Source organism: Nematolebias whitei, chromosome 4 (genome assembly GCF_014905685.2).
Source record: "Nematolebias whitei isolate Nwh7 chromosome 4, NemWhi1, whole genome shotgun sequence".
NCBI lineage: Eukaryota > Metazoa > Chordata > Actinopteri > Cyprinodontiformes > Rivulidae > Nematolebias > Nematolebias whitei.
The window spans coordinates 27,347,705-27,366,275 of record NC_056501.1 but is presented as its reverse complement, the minus strand read 5'-3'; the positions used below and the strand labels follow the sequence as shown (position 1 = coordinate 27,366,275).

The window sequence follows — 18,571 nt, the reverse complement described above, 5'->3', positions numbered from 1 at the left end:
ATGCCTCGCTGAACCTCGGCTCAGACGTGTGCGCGCCCCCTCCTCTGGATTCGCTTCATCGTGTGGTTTGTGGTCAGCACATCAATCACACATTAATGCACGAACACCACGTACACGTGGGGAAAGTGTTTATAACCGTCTTGAGTTTTTCTCTTGCTTGGAACAATGAAATGAACACGTGTGCCCGGTTGTTTTTCATTGTGTCACTAAGCTGACCTGAAGTCAGCCTCCTTCAGAGCAGTGCAGTCCATCTGCTGCATGTTTCCTGCACCCTCCCTGCATCCTAGTTCTTACTTTCAACACTTCCAGAGAAAATTCTGCGTCCTCCTTTTCATATTTCTCACAGCCCTTCATGAGGAGATGGAAGCTTTTCTTTTTGCGCCGCTGCATTAAATAGTCCTTTCACTGCAGCACCAGTATCCCACACCCAGGACACCCTGCAGCCTTTTGGTTTATAGAACAGGAAGAGAAGAGCAAGTTGGTGTTTGTTTCAGGGCTGTGTAAAATCCCCACACTGAAAAGTCTCCTCGGGGCCAAACACACAAAGCATTAACTGTCAGCCACCGACTTCCTCTGCCTATCCCAAATAAATAAATAAATAAATACAATCTCAGAGGACTATTTAGCTGTCAGCCACCTAACTACACCTCCCAGCTCCACTATTTTTAAACGAATCTGAGCAGAGCAGGTGCTGATTGACACGGCAGACTCTCTTTGCCTCCTACTGTCAGCATAAACACTCGCTTCTTTCATTTCACACGGATGTGGAGGTTTGCTGAAAGATAACATTACATTACAGTAACAGCAAAAAATAGACTAAGGGGAAAAACGACAAAAAAATATTATAAATCCATGTTTATTGCTTGGAATAGATGCAAGGGAGGACATTTACAACTTTTTGTTTTAGCTTAGTTTTGACTCTCGCTGTTTTGAGGTAATTCTAAGCAACTCGGCTGCTCCATTAGCTCAGCATTTGGTCTCACTAATGACACACTCCCTCTTTATTCACATGTCTTGTTTAAAGATCAGACGTACAATTAAAACACCTTCACGCAGCTCAGTTTGACAAAACAGCTGCGTTTCTCCAGGATTCAAATCATTTGGTGGGGAGGTATATTGCATAATGTGCATTTAATCATAACTTTTGAACTATTTCTTGTTTGTATACGTGGACTGGATATTATCTCAGACCCTTCTAAATTGGACTGCACCAACTTATAATTCTGCTGTTACAAGAACTTCCTGTCATTTATAGGCTGAGCTGAACCTCCAGGCCAGAGTTCCTGTGAAGACTGAACAAATAATTATAAATTAAAAAATAAAACAATTTGCACAAAATATTTTTCATTTTGATGGTTATTGTGTCCCTGCATCTTAATTTGTGAGCACAGTCACTGAACGCCAACAGTCATCTGCGTCTGTTTAGAAAGAGTGGAAATGACAAAGTAGGAAATGTTAAACGCATCAGTCTAACAGATGTTTTATAAGACCCGTGTGTTTGAATGAGCTCTGACTTTGTGTCACTCCACCGCCCTGCTTGATCCACAACATTTATTCTTGAAAGGTGTCTTCTTACTGTGATGACTGTGGCTGAGTGGTTAGAGCAGTCGTTCTCCAATGCGAGAGCTGGGGGTTCGAATCCACCAGCAGTCACATGCATAAGTGTCCCTGGGCAAGACACTGAACATAGCCTCCAATGTGTGTCCCATCAGTGTATGAATGTGATTAAAGCACTGATTAGTCTCTTTAGAATGATTTGTTCAATTAGCTTTGTATATATCTAGTAGAATGCTGTGTGGATGGGTAAATGAGGACACAGATTGTAGTGTAAAGCACTTTGAGTATCTTGATAAGATAGAAAGGTGATATATACGTACAGTCCATTTACAATTTACCATTTACTATTTTCTTTAGCAGCAGATTTCCTCTAACATCCATCCATTATCTTTACCCGCTTCTTCCATTTTCATGTCGCAGGGGTCACTGGTGCCCATATCCAGCCAGCACTGTGTGAGGGGCGGTGGACACCCTGGACATGTCCAAGTCCATCACAGGGACACATAGACAAACAACCATTCACTCTCTCTCTCTCACCTAGGGACAATTTAGAGTTACCAATCAGTCTAACATGCATGTTCTTGGTCTGTGAGAGGAAACCGGAGTACCCGGAGAAAACCCACGCATGCACGGAGAGAACATACAAACTCCGCCCAGAAGGGCCCCTGGCCAGGATCTGAATCAACGACCTGCTCGCTGAGAGGCAGCAGGTTTACCAACTGAACCACCGTGCTGCCCGATTCCCTCTGACATTTAAACACGAACATCTCTCAGATTCTACTCTTGTCTAATTCCACATTTGTTTGTCTTCACATTAAGCCTAAAGTTGGACAATCCTACAGTGGTTTTGTTTGATTCAAATGATGTTTTGTTTACATCGAGTGCACACTTGCATTTCAGATAATGACACTCAATATACAGTATCTGAAAAACTACTGGAGTAAATCTTTACAAATGCACCATTAGATATAGTTCAGGATACCTATTGGAATGTTTGATTTCATAGTTTGCACTGAGTAACTTTTATATTTACCACACATCAAATAGACAAAATCAGCAGTGAGTACCGGTGCATATTCTAATTATTAAACTTTTCAGTTTTACTTTTAGAGCTTTTGATTTAACATGGTGTGATGTGTTTGACTGTGATTTTTGGTCAAGTTTGCCTTAAATTAAAGCTTAGCTAACTAACATTATCATGAGCAGGACAAAGTTGTCGTTTTCCTTTGAAACATTTCTGAACTCATGTCAGGACTACTAAAAAAGAGAGGGGGTTCTGAATGGTGTCTAACTCACAGTCACCATAAGAAAATTGTAAAAAAAAAAAAAATATATATATACATATTTTTTTAAAATGCATTTATTTATTTATTTTAATGCACAAACAGCAACAATATACAGAGGAGGATTAGGTCCATGGTGTAATATTTTTCCTGAATTTTGACTTTTCTTTCTTTCATTTATGAGGAAAAAATGTCAGAATTCTGAAAATCAGAGTTCTGACTTTTTAGAAATATATAAACCACGTGCCAAATACTCTTCCATAACAATATCTATAAATTAAACCTCCGAATCTTTGAGCTTCGATGCCTGTATAAGCCATAAAGAATAATGAGTTCAGTTTTATCCAGCTCATCCACATAAGCAGGTAAACTTTAGCGGAGATTTCCTTTAATTTGCATTTCATAGTTAGATTTGCGTCAACTTAACTGTTGCCCTCTGTGCTCAGAGCAGAAAAGATACAGAAACATAAATAGGTTAGTTATTAAGACCACCACCGCCACAAGCATGTCAACCTTTAAAAAAAAAAACTAAATCAATTAGAAAATGTTGAAAAAAATAAACACACTAATTAAGTCCTAATCATTTGATCTTTTGGAGTCTGATCTAAATTGTCATTTCTATTTGGCTCTCGTCAAAAGAATAGGTAGCAACATTTGCATATTTATTACCTTTTTTTTTTCCTCTGGCCTTTTTTGCAGTGAGAAACAGGTCTGCTTTGAATGTGACCTGTGCCGACAGACTGCAGTGGAAGAATGTGGAAAAACAGATTGTTGCCATAAGTGAAATTTGTTTAAAAATTAGTCCATAAAGACACCATCTAATCATCACAGTACTGTAAATTTTGCTGCACAAGTCTCAGTTTTTTTGCATAAATTTGCATGCCTGTGACTTATACAGTGAAGTGACGTGTTTATGTGTTTTCCCCCCATATTTATAACCCAATTTTTGACTGAGAGCTGACGAGTTCATTCATTCTAACATGGAAAATATTTAACACTACCATTTTCAGCCACTAGTAGGCCCTTGACTAATATGGCAAGCCAAGTGTCTCATTAATAGGTAAAAGTGGCTATTAATGAGACACTTGGCTCGACATACAAGCCAACTTCATCTCGCTCCAGAACTCCTGGAGCAAACGTCAAAACAGCTGCATTTCACCACACCGCCCAGGTGAATTGCAGCTGATTTGACCATTAAAGTGCATTTATTAAGGAAAAGCTAATCTGAGACACACATTTACTATAATGTCAAGCAAACAAATATTTGTTTTTAGGTGGTTATCTTGTTAAATTTTGAAGAAATGCACAGCGAGGTGTCACTGTGCACTCCCCTCAGCTGCGAAATCGGCCTTTGAAATGCAGCTGATTTGACCATTGAAGTGCATTTATTAAAGAAAAATTCAACTGAGACACACCTTTGCTATAATTTTGAGCAAACAAATAATTGTTTTTAAGTGCTAATCTAGTTAAATTCTTGTTAAAGTCCTCCCGCGTCACAATTGGGCAGTCAGTCGATTTTTGGCACAACACCAGTCCACATTTCCAGGTTGTCAGTGGTGACGCATAATAGATGAGCCGTTTATGGCCAAGTGACGTATTTATGATTTTTTTTCACTTTATTAGACAAATATGGACTGAATCGACTTATACGGCAGTGTGATGTTTACGGCGGCAAGCACAGTAACTAAAACAACAAATAATCTCCCTAATCTACCTCTAAAATGAAGGTTTCCAACAGAAATGTCTTCAGAAACGATCTTAGTATGTCTTATCTTTTATATAATTTCAAATGGACCGTTTTGATTCGCCAGCTGACCTAAAAACCTTTTGTATAATGTTTTGCATCATCATGAAGTTTTGGGATTCTCATTTAAATTTAGGGATGAATTCCCGGTTAAATCAATCCAGATCAATAAAAAATAAAGCTTTCAAACTGGCACACTCGTAAACTAAACTAGCTTGTTGCCAGACGAGGTGATTAAAGTCCAAACTTCAACAAACTACAGATCGTTTTGTTGCTTTTGAGATGGAGGATTTGAAAATAACTCATTACTGAAAAAAATCCTCATTGTGAATCTTTTTGCCAGCACGAGTCACAAAGGCTGTTCATTATTAAGATCTTTGTCTTTGTTCTGATATTTGGAGCTGTTGGGAAATCTACTGTTTAGTTTAAAGTTTTGTTTCTGTGTATTTCGTTAATGACATTTGATTCTAAAGGTTATATTCATTTAGGTGAACTGAATCTCATGTATTTGAATTTATATTGATCGTAGTGATTGCAAACAATATGCTAAAACAGGTAGATACTGGAATATTTTAAAAAGTTCAGCCAGAGGCTTGTGGCTGTGTTGGAGGGGACTGCCTTTGTGTGATAAAAAAGTTGCCCCCCCCCCACCCCCCCATATGGTTTGCACACTGCATTATTCAATGAAATGTGCTTTAAATACATTTTTTTACTTGATCATTCCTCTGCAAAAACCCCCTCTGTGCTGAGAATGACAAATTCATCATGATCTCTCAGACTTTTAAACACTTTTGTTGCTCCCTGTGCATGCACACACACACGTGCACACACGTGCACCCAAACACACTACAAGTGCAAGCTCCAAGGACTGTATTGATAACATGTCTGCCTCCACCAGATGAGGGTAATAAATAAAAGTAAGCTGTTGTAAAAGAAAGAAGCACTAAGACAGCCAAATGCATTTCAACTTCCAGCAAGGGCACAGCTTTTGTGAGACTGACAAATGTGAAATTACACGAGAGAATGCAAAGCGTGAAGCTGACGTGGGGTATGTTTTGGTGGGAAGACAAAGGCTGTGTGTGTGGGAGAGAGGAACGGCAACGTTGTTGTTTGACAAATGGTAATTATCTTTTTTCTCCCACTTTTGTTCCACTAATTGCAGTTAATTTAGATTTTTTTTCCTTTTTTAAATTCAAACATGTCAGAGCAAACTTCACAGGAAGTCAAATTTCCCAATAAAAACCCATCTTTCACTGAATGTAAAACACAAAGATGTGAGGCTCTTAAATGAGTCCATTGGTGAGGTCAATCAGCACAGGCGCTTGGTTTTTAAACTCTTCCTGCCTCACTTTTTTACTCCCACTGCTCCAAACACATTTGCAGTTATCCCAAGGACACACAAACACTGGCTTCTTGAGTCCATTTAACACTCCCTTTTCATTATGAGGTGTTAGAGGAATGGCATTCTCATGCGGAAGCAGGGGATGGAAGGTACAATCTTGTTTTAATGTGTTGCGTTATAGACTTGGAAGATTTTGAACCAGTTTTCAAAAGTCAAAGGTCTGGTTAGGTGGCTGTGATGGATGTGAGACTGCGACAAAATGAAGATTCAACACAATGTGCTGGCTTCCTTAGATAGAAAACTTTACTAAATGGCTTTTTATGAATGTTTCTGTTCAGTGCCCTGAGATGACTTTGTTGTGACTTGGCACCATATAAATAAACTGAATTGAATTGAATTGAATAGTGAGATTGTGTGTTTCCATAACTTTTTAATTGATCTCTTTACAGACACTAATGTGCATGTGTAAAAATCGGGCATCACGATCCAAAAAGATTAATAGCTATTTCCAGTATTCAAGTTCATCGTTCATCTCTCGTCGTTTGGTCCTGTGCACCTACTTTTCTATTGACTTACATATACAAACATAATTATAAAGTAGTTTTATTGGTATTTTACGTTGCAATAGTGAAATGTCATCAAGGTGCAATGTTGCAGAGTGTCTTAATGACTGAAGAGCACAGTTGAAACATAGGTAGATAAGAACAATGTTTACACCAAATGTAATTTAATTGCTTATTTATGTAAAATAAGTTATAGTGATTTAAGCTTGGAGGTAATCAAAATGCATCAACAATTGTCAACAACAGAGATGAGGTCACTGAGCAGCTGGTGTCAGGAAAATAACCTCTCTCTGAATGTTAGCAAAACGAAGAAGATGATAGTGGACTTCAGGAAACACCGCGGAGGTCAGCACTCCACCATCTACATAAACAATGCTGAGGTGGAGCAGGTCAGCAGCTTCAAGTTCCTCGGGGTTCACATTACCGAGGATTTGTAATGGACATTACATACAGACACTGTGGTCAAGGAAGCCCAACAAAGACTACTTCCTAAGAAGACTAAAACGTTTGGTATGAACCCCAGCATCCTCACCAACTTTTACAGGCGCACCATTGAGAGTCTGCTGACAGGCTGCATCACAGGGTGGTATGGGAACTGCACCAGTCAGAAAGCTCTACAGAGGGTGATGCAAACAGCAGAGGACATCACTGGTAGCAGTCTCCACACCATCCAGGACATCTACCGCAGCCGGTGTCTGCGTAAAGCACGCAGCATCATTAAGGACCACACCCACCCAGCACAAGGACTCTTCCATCTACTACCCTCAGGCAGACGATACAGGAGTCTGCCATCGTGCACGAAGACTCAAAAACAGCTACTATCCACAAGCTGTCAGATTACTGAACTCTTGATAATTATACTGAACAAGTGACAATAACATTGCACCAAGCCACATCTGTGACAACTAATATGTTTATTGCTGCTGCACTATGTGGCTGTATCATGTATGTACCTACCTTACCATCATCATTCACTTCATCTCAATGTTACTCATTACCTGTGCAATAACCTGTCACACAACCTGTGTAGTTTGTTAGTTATGTGAAATATCTATCATGTGCATTTAAGTAATATTACCACCTGTGAAATACTTATTTATACTAATTCATCCTACCTGCATCATTATATTCTACCATGTTGTCGTTTATTATAATCTTTTTGGCCCTTGTAATATTATATTTCTTTTCACTTTTGATACTTTATTTTGTACTTTTACTTCATGCTTTAGTATTTATTTTTTTAGCAAGTTGAATCAGTTCTTCTCATCCTGAATATTTCGTTGCATTGTTGACCTTGTGTTAAACTGCATATGACAAACAAACTAAAGTCGTTTTATCATATCGCAGCCCCCTGAATGGTTATTGAATCGTGAGGTGCCTAAAGATCCCCACCTTTAATAAAAACACGGCTGCAGACTCTCAGCTGACCTGCCTGAGAGGTCCAACAGACCGAGCTGGCAGATGTGTCACGGGAACAATTCACCTTGCCATCTGTTTTTTCAGTGCTTCATTGACGAACCCTTCCTCCTCCATCCTGCAATCAAGGACAGGATGAAATACAAGTCCCATTATGGGGAGGCAGCTAATAATGCATTATCAATTAGTCCCTTTGGCTACTGATCAATGCCTAGCAGGTGGTACAAGGCCATTTCTTTCATTTAGGACTATATTGTCCTCTTCCCTGCAATTCTCCTACTTCCTCCTGCTCATTAGATGCTGGCGCTCGGACCAAATTGCAGCAGAACTTTTATTCAATAATCCATTCGAGATTATGTTTAATTACTGCGGCGGGGCCCCAACACAGCGAGGATGGCTCTGTCAGAAATTCCACCAGTTCCTGACAAAATGGCACAGGTCTTTTTACTGCTTTCAAATAAATGCCATTTGTGTCCAGACTCCTGTGAAAAAGGTAAATGCATTTGTCTGCATTCATGTTGGTGACCTATACAGAACAGAGAAAGTGAGAAGGGGGAGGAAAAAAGCGTAATAGAGGAGAAGGGAGAAAAGAGTGGGTGGAAGTTGGTGTGCGGGATGTGATTGGCTGTTATAATACCACAGATGAGTCCGGTGGTATTAAACTAAAGGTTACAGATCATTTAGGCTAAGCCCAGCTTATCTCCCCCTTAGATCAGAAATTAAATATGTCATTGCATTACAATCCAGGATCCAGTTAATCAGAAAATACATATTTTATACAGATGAAACCTCAGAGGTTTGCGGACATCATACGCGGCCTTAAATTTTCTGGCTACGTCCTTTAAGATATTTGTACTTCAAAGGATTTACCGAGGGCATGAGCTGATGCTGATAAACCTGTAGGTTATAGGAAGTGCTAGTATTTTCTTCCAAGATCCACTTTTAAATGAAAAAAGGAATGACAAATTTTTTTCCAGTCATATAAAAGAATATTACTTCATGAATACGGTGTGTGATTCCTCTGTAAACTGCTTCATAAAGCAAAAGGCAAACGTGTCTTCTGTTTTCGGTGAAGACGCCTTGTTGACATCCGTTTCAATCAACAAAGAAAAAAAATATAATCTCCCATCTTTATAAGGCGGTTGCAAAGGTTTATTGAAATGCATGCGTTTTCCACCTGAGAGGGTTTTGCTGCTGGGGTGACAATACGAAGCGTGGATCAAAATCGTTTCCATCAATGCTGGCAGATGAAATGCAAACACAATCAAATCAGGCTGGCCAATACATCGAGCGTACGCTCAAATGCCAATCTCGCTTCCACTCATCATGTGTCTGATGAGAAATCATAGAGTGGGAGAATCTCCTAATCTATGCAAACACACTGTCAGTATTGATTTGTTCGGAAGGGATATTTCTTTATTAAGACTCACCAGATGTCTTCCCACCTCACCGACTTGGGAGAGGCACAGCGTTGGCTGGGGCCTTCGAAGCAGTCACGGCCAGAACAATTGAGATAAGTTACTGTAGGCAGGTAATGAGAACCGATGGACTCAAGGATGGATCAATGTTTGACATAAAAACCAAAGAGGGAAGGACAATTTGTGACAACTCTTTCCCTTTTCAAAAAGAGTTTATGAAAGACAGTATGCCACCTTTCAGAGTCAGAGTCAGAGTTTCTTTATTGTTGTTCGCACCTCATGTGGTACATGTGGTGGAGCGAAATTATGTACACAGGGTCCCAGTTACACCCAACAATAAAATGTAAAAGAAAACCAGTAATAACATCTAAGATATGAACGAAGAAAAACATCAACTAAATATACACTAAGCACTCATAACTCATGTCTACGTTTTAAACAAAGACCATCTTATGTTGAGAAAAGAGTTGTAGTTGTTTTTGTCAAAGATTAGTCAGTGCAATACTGTGATATCTTACGCTGTCTGTTAGTGCTTGAAGTATGTGTTTGCCTGTCATTACTTTTTTCAGCTGCTCCCTTCTTCAGGGGCCGCCACAGCGAGTGAACTCACACAAAGACTCGGCAGTAGTTTTTACGCCGGATGCCCTTCTTGACGCAACCACAGACCACCGAGCTACCACAGCCCTCTGTGTGGAGGAGAGGGCTGCCATTTAAGACACCAAGGGAGCAGCTGGGGGAATGTTAAGGGCCTTGCTCAAGGGATCAAAGTTAGGCAAATGAGGGTGGAAGCAGGTTTGGGTGCTTCACCTTTCCCAACCATATTTTTGTTATCAGTCTGGGGATTTGAACCGGCAACCTTCCGATCACAGGCTTGCCATCACTCTCTCTAATTGACAGGAAAACTGACTGACAGCTTGTCTGTCATCTACTACCACACCAAATTTTAGTACAATCTCTGTAACGTTCAACAATCTAGCTATTTTTGTGTAGGGGGTGATTAGATGGCAGCCATCTTGAATTGACTAGACTTTGAAAGTTGTTTATAGATTTAAAACTGATGATTGTAAATAAACAGGCATAAAAATGCCAACTAAGGTTTTATGCAAAGATGTGCATTCTGTTGTGTTCAGCCACTACTACGCCATTAGGTCAATATCTGCAAAACTGCCTGAGTTACTGAGCCAAGGGTTACTAAGTAATCAGCCAAGATCATGTTAGGGTGAGTCTAAAAGTTGATGTATATGTCAAACCAGTGATTACTTTCTTAATATTTTATTAAAATGTGTTCAGTGATTCATTAAATATTTTACTAAGGATACACACACAGGCAAAAACAGTATTGCTCCCCCTTTGGACGATAAATAAACCTCGTCTGTGTGTATGTGTGAACGGGGAGGTTGAGCGTTCACACAACACAATGGGACGTAAACTGTAACTGAACAGCAGATACAGTCAGATGGAGCTCCTCTTTTGTCTCTGCTGCACTGAATCAGATTCAATAAAGCAGCCTGTCTGATGAGAGCGGGGTCAAGTCTGATACAGAGTCTTATCCACATGTCATGTTTTCTCCCGCCTGAGCTTTGAGTACTGAGCAGAAACCCCACGGAAACGTGCCTGCACTTCAGTCCTGGGTCAATAATACAATTCAAACCCTCTCAGTTCTCCTTGGCGTTTGACTGATTGCACTGGAAGTGAACATGGATAGAGATAGCGGAGTCTTGTCTGTGTTTGAGCCTGAGCAGCTCCTCCCCACCAGAGCAACACACACCTCGTATTCCTTCAAGTCTGGCTCGCAGTGAGAAGGTACAAGGATTATTAGACGTGGCTTTGGCTCTATGATCAGCTTGTTTTCCATTTGATATTTTTAAATCAACAACAGCTTGCAAATAAGTCATTAAGACTGAAGAAAATCCCTTGATCTCTTTGAAGATAATTAAAAAGATGCTTCCAATGCATCAGCCATACAAAAAAAAAGCTATTTGAATTTTGGAGTATTCTGAATTTTATTGTTTTCCACAAAAAGGTACACATTCTGTACACAGAGTGAAAACAAACAAAAACCTTTTTTAAAATTAAGGTCATGAAACTAATCTGGGATCTGACCTTTTGGGGTGCTTAGTCCCAAGTACTGACAATGGCTTTTGGTTTGAACAATGCACCCCATGGTGTGGTTTATAAGAAGTGCAAAAGCACCTGGTGTTCCCAGGTGGTCTCCCAGCCAAGTACAAACCAGGCCCGACCCTGCTTAGCTTCCAAGATCAGACGAGATCGGGCGTGTTCAGGGTGGTATGGCTGTAAACGAGGAGCTCAGTCACAAATAGGACTTTTAAAGGATCATAGCAAACAAAGACTAAACTTTTGCAACCAGAAGTTGCAACATATACACTGCATGACCCCCCAAAAATTGTCACCTGGATTTAACTAAGCAAATAGGTACAAGCCTCCTATTGGATAATTACTGCATGGGTGATTATCTTTCAGCTGGCAACAAGTTATTTAACCCCAACTGGTGCACGAAAGATACATCATGTGGTTGTGGAAAAGATGTCAGTCTGTTTGAGAATGGTCAAATCATTGGCATGCATCAATCAGAGAAAACATCTAAGGAGGTTGCAGAAACTACTAAATTTGTGTTAAAAACTGTCCAACGCATTATTAAAAACTGGAAGGATAGTGGGGATCCATCGTCTTTGAAAAAGACGTGGCAGGAAAAAAATCCCGAATGATCGTGATTGGTGATCACTGAAACGTTTGGTAAAATCAAATCGAAGAGAAACAACAACAGCACTCAGGGCTATGTTTAATAGTGAAAGTAAGAGCATTTCCACACGCACAATATGAAGGGAACTCAAGGGATTGGGACTGAACAGCTGTGTAGCCTTACGAAATCCACTAACCAGTGAGGCTAACTGGAAAAAATGGCTTCAAAATTGTTAGGGAGCATAAAGATTGGACTCTGGAGCAATGGAAGAAGGTCATGTGGTCTGATGAGTCCAGATTTATCCTGTTCTAGAGTGATGGGTGCATCAGGGTAAGAAGAGAGGCAGGTGAAGTGATGCACCCATCATTCCTAGAGCCGAGTCATCAATGCAAGATCTTGGTGAAAAATTAATTCAACGCTGGATGGAAATAGATCTTGTGACATTGCAGAAGTTTATTGAAACAATGCCACAGTGAATGCATGATGTAAACAAAGCTAAAGGGTGTCCAATGAAATATTAGTGTGTGCCCTTTTTTTTGGTGGCGACTTTTTTGGGGGGCCAGACAGTGTATCTACACAACACACACATAACAAAGCACAATTAGCTTTAAGCATTAACCTTTAATTTAACCATTAAGCATAAAATGTAGTTATGGCAGAAAATGGAGGATTTACTTGCAGTTACCTTCATACAGATGAACATGTGGTAGTTCTCGTTTATTAATGTCATATTCAGCTGTTCATGAGGTCGCCCGCCGGCCTTTATCTTTATCTTTTGCATTTTTCCAGACCCAGTTTAGGTTTTGGAAATGGAATAAACTGTATTACATCTCTAAACCAGGGGTGTCAAACTCACTTACAAAAGGGGGCCAAAATCAAAACCTTTTTCAAACTAAGGGCCAATTTCAGAAACTACATTAACTCAAATCAGATTCCCAGCATCTTTTCTTGGTCACAGGTTCCTCAACAAGAGTTTGATTGGTCTCATTTGATGTTCTCTGTTGTGCTTTCAACATCATAATCAAAGATTACTGAAAACTTCAAGAGATAGAAGTATTTTATCTTTCATATATCATCTTGGGGGCCAGATAAGATGTCAACAGGGGCCACATTTGGCCCCCGAGCCTCGACTTTGACACATATGCTCTAAACACTCAGGTTAATGCGTGGCTGAATTGCATGTTCACCACTAAAAACATTTAACATTTTTTTATGATGATTTTTCATTTAATCATTATGACCACAAAGCGTTCATAATGCAAAACCCTGACATCAGATTAAAAAGGGGGTGCAGTTCCTGCAGGAAAGGGGCGTTTGAGACAAATTAAGGATTGCTGATTGATCAGTTGCTGACAAGCGTACTGGACTGATTGAAAGGTGGCATTGAGGATACGACTGGTGCAAAAGAATAGATACAATAGATTTTACTGGCCCATTTAAGACTTCAGTCTTCACCCCTAGATAACTTGCCGAGATTTTTTTCGGGGGGGATATCAGAGCAGTGTGCCGTTTGTTTTTGAGCAGGGGGGAAGGGGTGGTATTGTTAGAGAAGAGGCAGCATGAGCGCTGCCTTTAGCTTTTTTACCTAGTGCGCCTGTACTGTATTGTGGGCTGCTAGCGTAGCACTATGTCAGTGCCAATGGGTGGGGGGTGGGAGTGCGTGTGCAATTTTGCTTCGGTATGCGGGACGTATGGTTCTGCTGATGGGGCAGGGCATCCCGCTTGTATAATGGTAGGGGAAACACTGGATTGTCGTAATTTATTCCATATTTATTCCTAGTTTATTTAATATTTTGGTGAATCTAAGGTTTGGGAATTGAGTTTCCTTACAAAATCTTAATTATGTTTTGTATTTATTTTTCAGAGTGCCAAGTTAAAATGTAGGAATGCATGAGCACTTCCAAAAAGAGGCTAAAATCATCACTGGATCTTGCACAATGACTGGCACTTGAAGTAATCCAGAAGGTAATCGGTAGATGTTCATCAAATGTTTGACGTCTACAAGTTTCACTAACATCTGCACAGTGGATTAGATATTTTGTTAGCAGACAGACACACAGACAGAAACATTATTTGAGTTCACCTTTCTTTGGCAAGCGATAAATAATACTTTTTTATTAGAATAATGATGAAAAAAGCATACCAATGTTTACGATCTTTCTATCAACACATGAATCTATGGGGGTGTGTCTCCTCAGACATCTTTCCTTGACGTTGCCGTCGGGCAGCTTCTGGTGTGACAGAAGCACTGGTTGCCTGGAAACAGGTACAAGTTTAGAGTCCAGTGTGACTGTGACGACCAGGGTGAGAGGACAGCTTGACAAGCAAACGTTGAACACACACACACAGACAGAGTTGGACGTGTGTGTGTGCACCTTACATGTTTCTTGCAGGAACAGGGATTAGAACGAGCTGTCGGTACACTCCTCGGGGCAGCGGTGACATTAAACAGTGAAATCGTTTGAGGGATCGATGTGTGTACAACCAAACCTCGGATCAACCAACGTGTTCTTCATAACCACACAGTTCTGCATACGGGGCGTCCATCTTCAAAGGCGGTGAGAGCAGAGAGCGAAGCCTTGAACCTCCCAGATTTCTAAAGATGGAGCGCCCTGGCTGCTGTGGGGGTCTGCAGCAGCCAGCGTGCCAGATTTGGTTCACAGTCAAATAAACACTGACTGTAACAGCACTTAAGACACGGAAAACGGTCCATCATCATTAAAGTCTGGCAGAGCCATGTGGTATTTGTAATGTGGTCCCATAAACTCCGCAGTTTATGAGCTACGTTGCTATCCTTTGATACTGACAGAAAAAAAAATCAGCATGTCGTAGTAAAAGATGTCGCCCATCTGAGGGCTCTATGAAACTAGTTGTGCTCAAATAATGTGTGTATTTACATAAATTTAAATATCAAGGTCACTCCTGCAGCAGAGTTATGGTTGCTCAGAACTTTAGTTTGGCCAAAAAGAAAAAAACAAATCATCTTTCTGAACATGAGGGTACAGGTGACGGACTCATGAAGACATGATGTATAACAAAAACAGGAACAGGAGCTCAGTTTCAGATAAACTCTCCAAAGCAGTGTTAATAATTGTGGGAGGAAAACCTAGAACGAGAAGTGAAATGCTCCTCACTGTCAAACTCTACGTGAACGAGTCCGACTCGGTTAAAACAACGTTATTATCACCTGCTTCTGAAAGGTGCAAGGCAGGTGGTAAGGGTTTTGGCTGGGTGTTTATCTGTGATGTTAGCAAAACAGCTCAGGAAACACAAGACAAATTTGAATGAAATTCTCAGAAAGTAATCATTTGATGTACATCTATAATAAATTACCTTTTGGAGTTGATCCAAATCAAGATGGCCTCCACAGTTAATTGATTTTAGCCAACTCATACGTGACTACATGTCAGTTTTACTAATACTAATATTTTGTGTGGTAGTAGCAGAGTGTCATCTCCAACACCTTCAAACAGCTACACTTTACAACAGGATCTTTATTAAAATCTTGACATAAACTCTTGGTGTCAAACCCGTCTGTTAGCAAAATATCTCATGAACAAATGGACAGATTTTAATGAAATTTTCAGAATGTAATTACTTGATACACATCTATAACTGATCAACTTATTGAGTCACCTCAGCTGAAGATGTCCTCCACAGCTAATTAACATTAGCCATCACAAACAGCAATAAGTTATAGTTTAGTTTACAAATAATGAGGTATGGGTTGATGTGCTAGTAGCTGGAAGTCATTCTTATCACATACTGTGAGCACTAACAGATATGAGGTCTTTTAATACTCCATAAGATTACTGATGGTGTATTTTAAAAAGTTGACTAAAATACAATACAACTTTATTTATAAAGCACTTTAAAAACAACACCATTGGCCAAAGTGCTGTACACTAACACAAACAAGCATAAAAACCATAAAATAAACAGATACCATAAAAGTAATGAACTACAAAATCATAAAACAGCAAACAGTAAAAACAATACAACAAATAACTTGAAAACAGTAAAAACAAAATTTCAAGCCGAGTTAAAAGCCAAAGAGAAAAAATATATATCTTCAGGGAAGATTTAAAAACAGGAAGTGTGTCAGCTTGTCTCAAACTCCACAAGCTCAGACGTTTGCACTGGGCCAGGGGTCATTTAAAATGGAGTGTGGGAAAATGGAAGACTGTTCTGTGATCAGATGAGTCACGATTTGAAGTTCTTTATGAAACACTGGGACGCCATGTCATCTGGACCAGAGAGGACAAGGATAGCCCAAGTTGTCATCAACGCTCCGTTCAGAAGCCTGCATCACTGATGGTATGGGGTTGCATGAGCGCTTGTGGCATGGGCAGCTTGCATGTCTGGAAAGGCACCATTAATGCAGAGAACTATGTTCAGGTTCTAGAACAACATATGCTCCCATCTAGATGTCATCTCTTTCAAGGAAGACCCTGCATTTTTCAACACGATAATGCCAGACCACATTCTGCAGCAATCACAACATCATGGCTACGTAGGAGAAGGATCCGGTACTGAAATGGCCAGCCTGCAGTCCAGAGCTTTCACCTATAGAGAACATTTGGCGCATCATAAAGAGGAAGGTGCGACAAAGAAGGCCCAAGACGATTGAACAGTTAGAGGCCTGTATTAGACATGAATGGGAGAGCATTCCTATTTCTAAACTTGAGAAACTGGTCTCCTCTGTCCCCAGACGTCTGTTGAGTGTTGTAAGAAGAAGGGGGGATGCCACACAGCGGTAAAAATGGACTTGTCCCAACTTTTTTGGGATTTGTTGATGCCATGAAATTTGGAAACAACAGATTTTTCTCTTAAAATGATACATTCTCTCAGTTTAAACTTTTGATCTGTGATTTGTGTTCTATTCTGAATAAAATATTAGATGTTGGCACCTCCACATCATTGCATTCAGTTTTTATTCACAATTTGTTTATAGTGTCCCAACTGTTTTGGAATCCGGTTTGTAAAGTGAATTACAGTAGTCCAGACGAGTTGTATTGAAAGTGTGGATTAAAGTCTCAAAATTTCATGAAAGAAATGGTTTGACTTTGGCCACTTGTCTCAAGTAATAAAAACTAGACATGATCACTGATTTAACCCGATTTAAAATCATTGTCCAGCCTCACACCCAGGTTAGGTGCTGTCTGGGTCAGATGTTTTGTTATAAAGGACCAAAATCAGCATGGACTTTGGAACCATCACTGAGCTTAAACAACAGGACCTCTGTCTTTTCCTCATTAAAATTTAAAATGTTCTGTGGCATCCATGCTCTGACTTGTGCCATATATTCCAGGAGTTGGTTCACAGAGTATTGATAATCTATTTTTTAATGGCACAAATTTGGCTATCAGCATAAAAATTAAAATTAATGCCAAGTTTCCAGAGAATATATCTCAGAGGGAGTAAATAAAGGGAAAACAGAAGGGGGCCAAGTATAGATCCGTGAGGTACTCCACATTTGAGAAGTGAACCCTTAAAAAGCCTCTTTTTTGTCTGCATACCTCCTAAATCGAAGGATCAGCTGGTCTTTCAACAAAATTGACCAAATTCTCCCGACAGGAGTCAGGGTAAGGAGGACCCTCTTACCTCGATGGAAACAAATTGGATTCATGATGACAACTGTTTATTGTTGTTTGGCTGGTGAATTCTGGATTGTCTACAAATTTGTGTGGATGTGTCGAAGCTTGACAGCGCTCAGGCTGAATTATGTGCATTTGCGTCAGAGAGCTGGAACAGTGGTTATCAGGACTGTGGACTCTCTAACAACACATATGAAGGTGGGAATAATCTTGGAGAAGCTGTGAGCTCGACTTTCGGCATAAAGAATCAATATGGCTGTTTGGAGTTTCCATCAGAGGAATATATACCAGCGAGACTTTAAAAGGCAGAAACAGCAATTCACGAGTTCTGCCTGACCCAAAATTGAGGCCTTGACGCCGGACTTAACTCAACTCCTCCTGGCATGTTTTGAAAACGACAAAGACGCTTTGTCTGTCTCCTCACCACTCCCTTCCCCAAGGCCGTGGACATGTGACAGAACCTCAACCGAGCTGGTGATAAATGACACCTCTTATCTGGACAATGGCTGGGGGGGAGGGGGGGGGGGAAAGGGGGGATGCTCTGGACTATGCTACGACTTTCCCTTAAAAATTCAACGTCTTCATTGGCCTATATGTACACGTATCACGTCTATGTATGTTGCTTTGCTATGGTAGGTTTTTTTGATGCCTCAAATCGTGCCCTGTCTAGGTGTGAGAGATTTTTTTTATACCGTCTCTCCTCATGTTTTCTTCCCTTTTCTCATCCAAGCAAAATATTATTCTGAATAAGAATAATGAGGGTCGCGCTATTTATAGTAGCAGCTTGGTGCACTCCACCCATCTTTTGGACGACTGTACGTACATATTCTCGTTCTAGCTCAGTGCAATGATAATAAAGCTTATTCTGATACAGAGGACTCCATAGAACCAATACACACAAAAAAGCTTCTCTCTTGTTAAATAGGATTTAAACCTCTGTAGAGCAGGAC

General features: G+C 40.2%; 1 protein-coding gene and 1 pseudogene across 1 annotated transcript in view; both read right to left on the bottom strand.

The window, feature by feature from the left end:
* Positions 1-18,571, bottom strand: part of unc5a (unc-5 netrin receptor A) — a 256,125-nt gene that overhangs the window by 112,957 nt on the left and 124,597 nt on the right. The window lies entirely within an intron of this gene.
* On the bottom strand, positions 11,505-11,623 carry LOC119409189 (annotated as a pseudogene).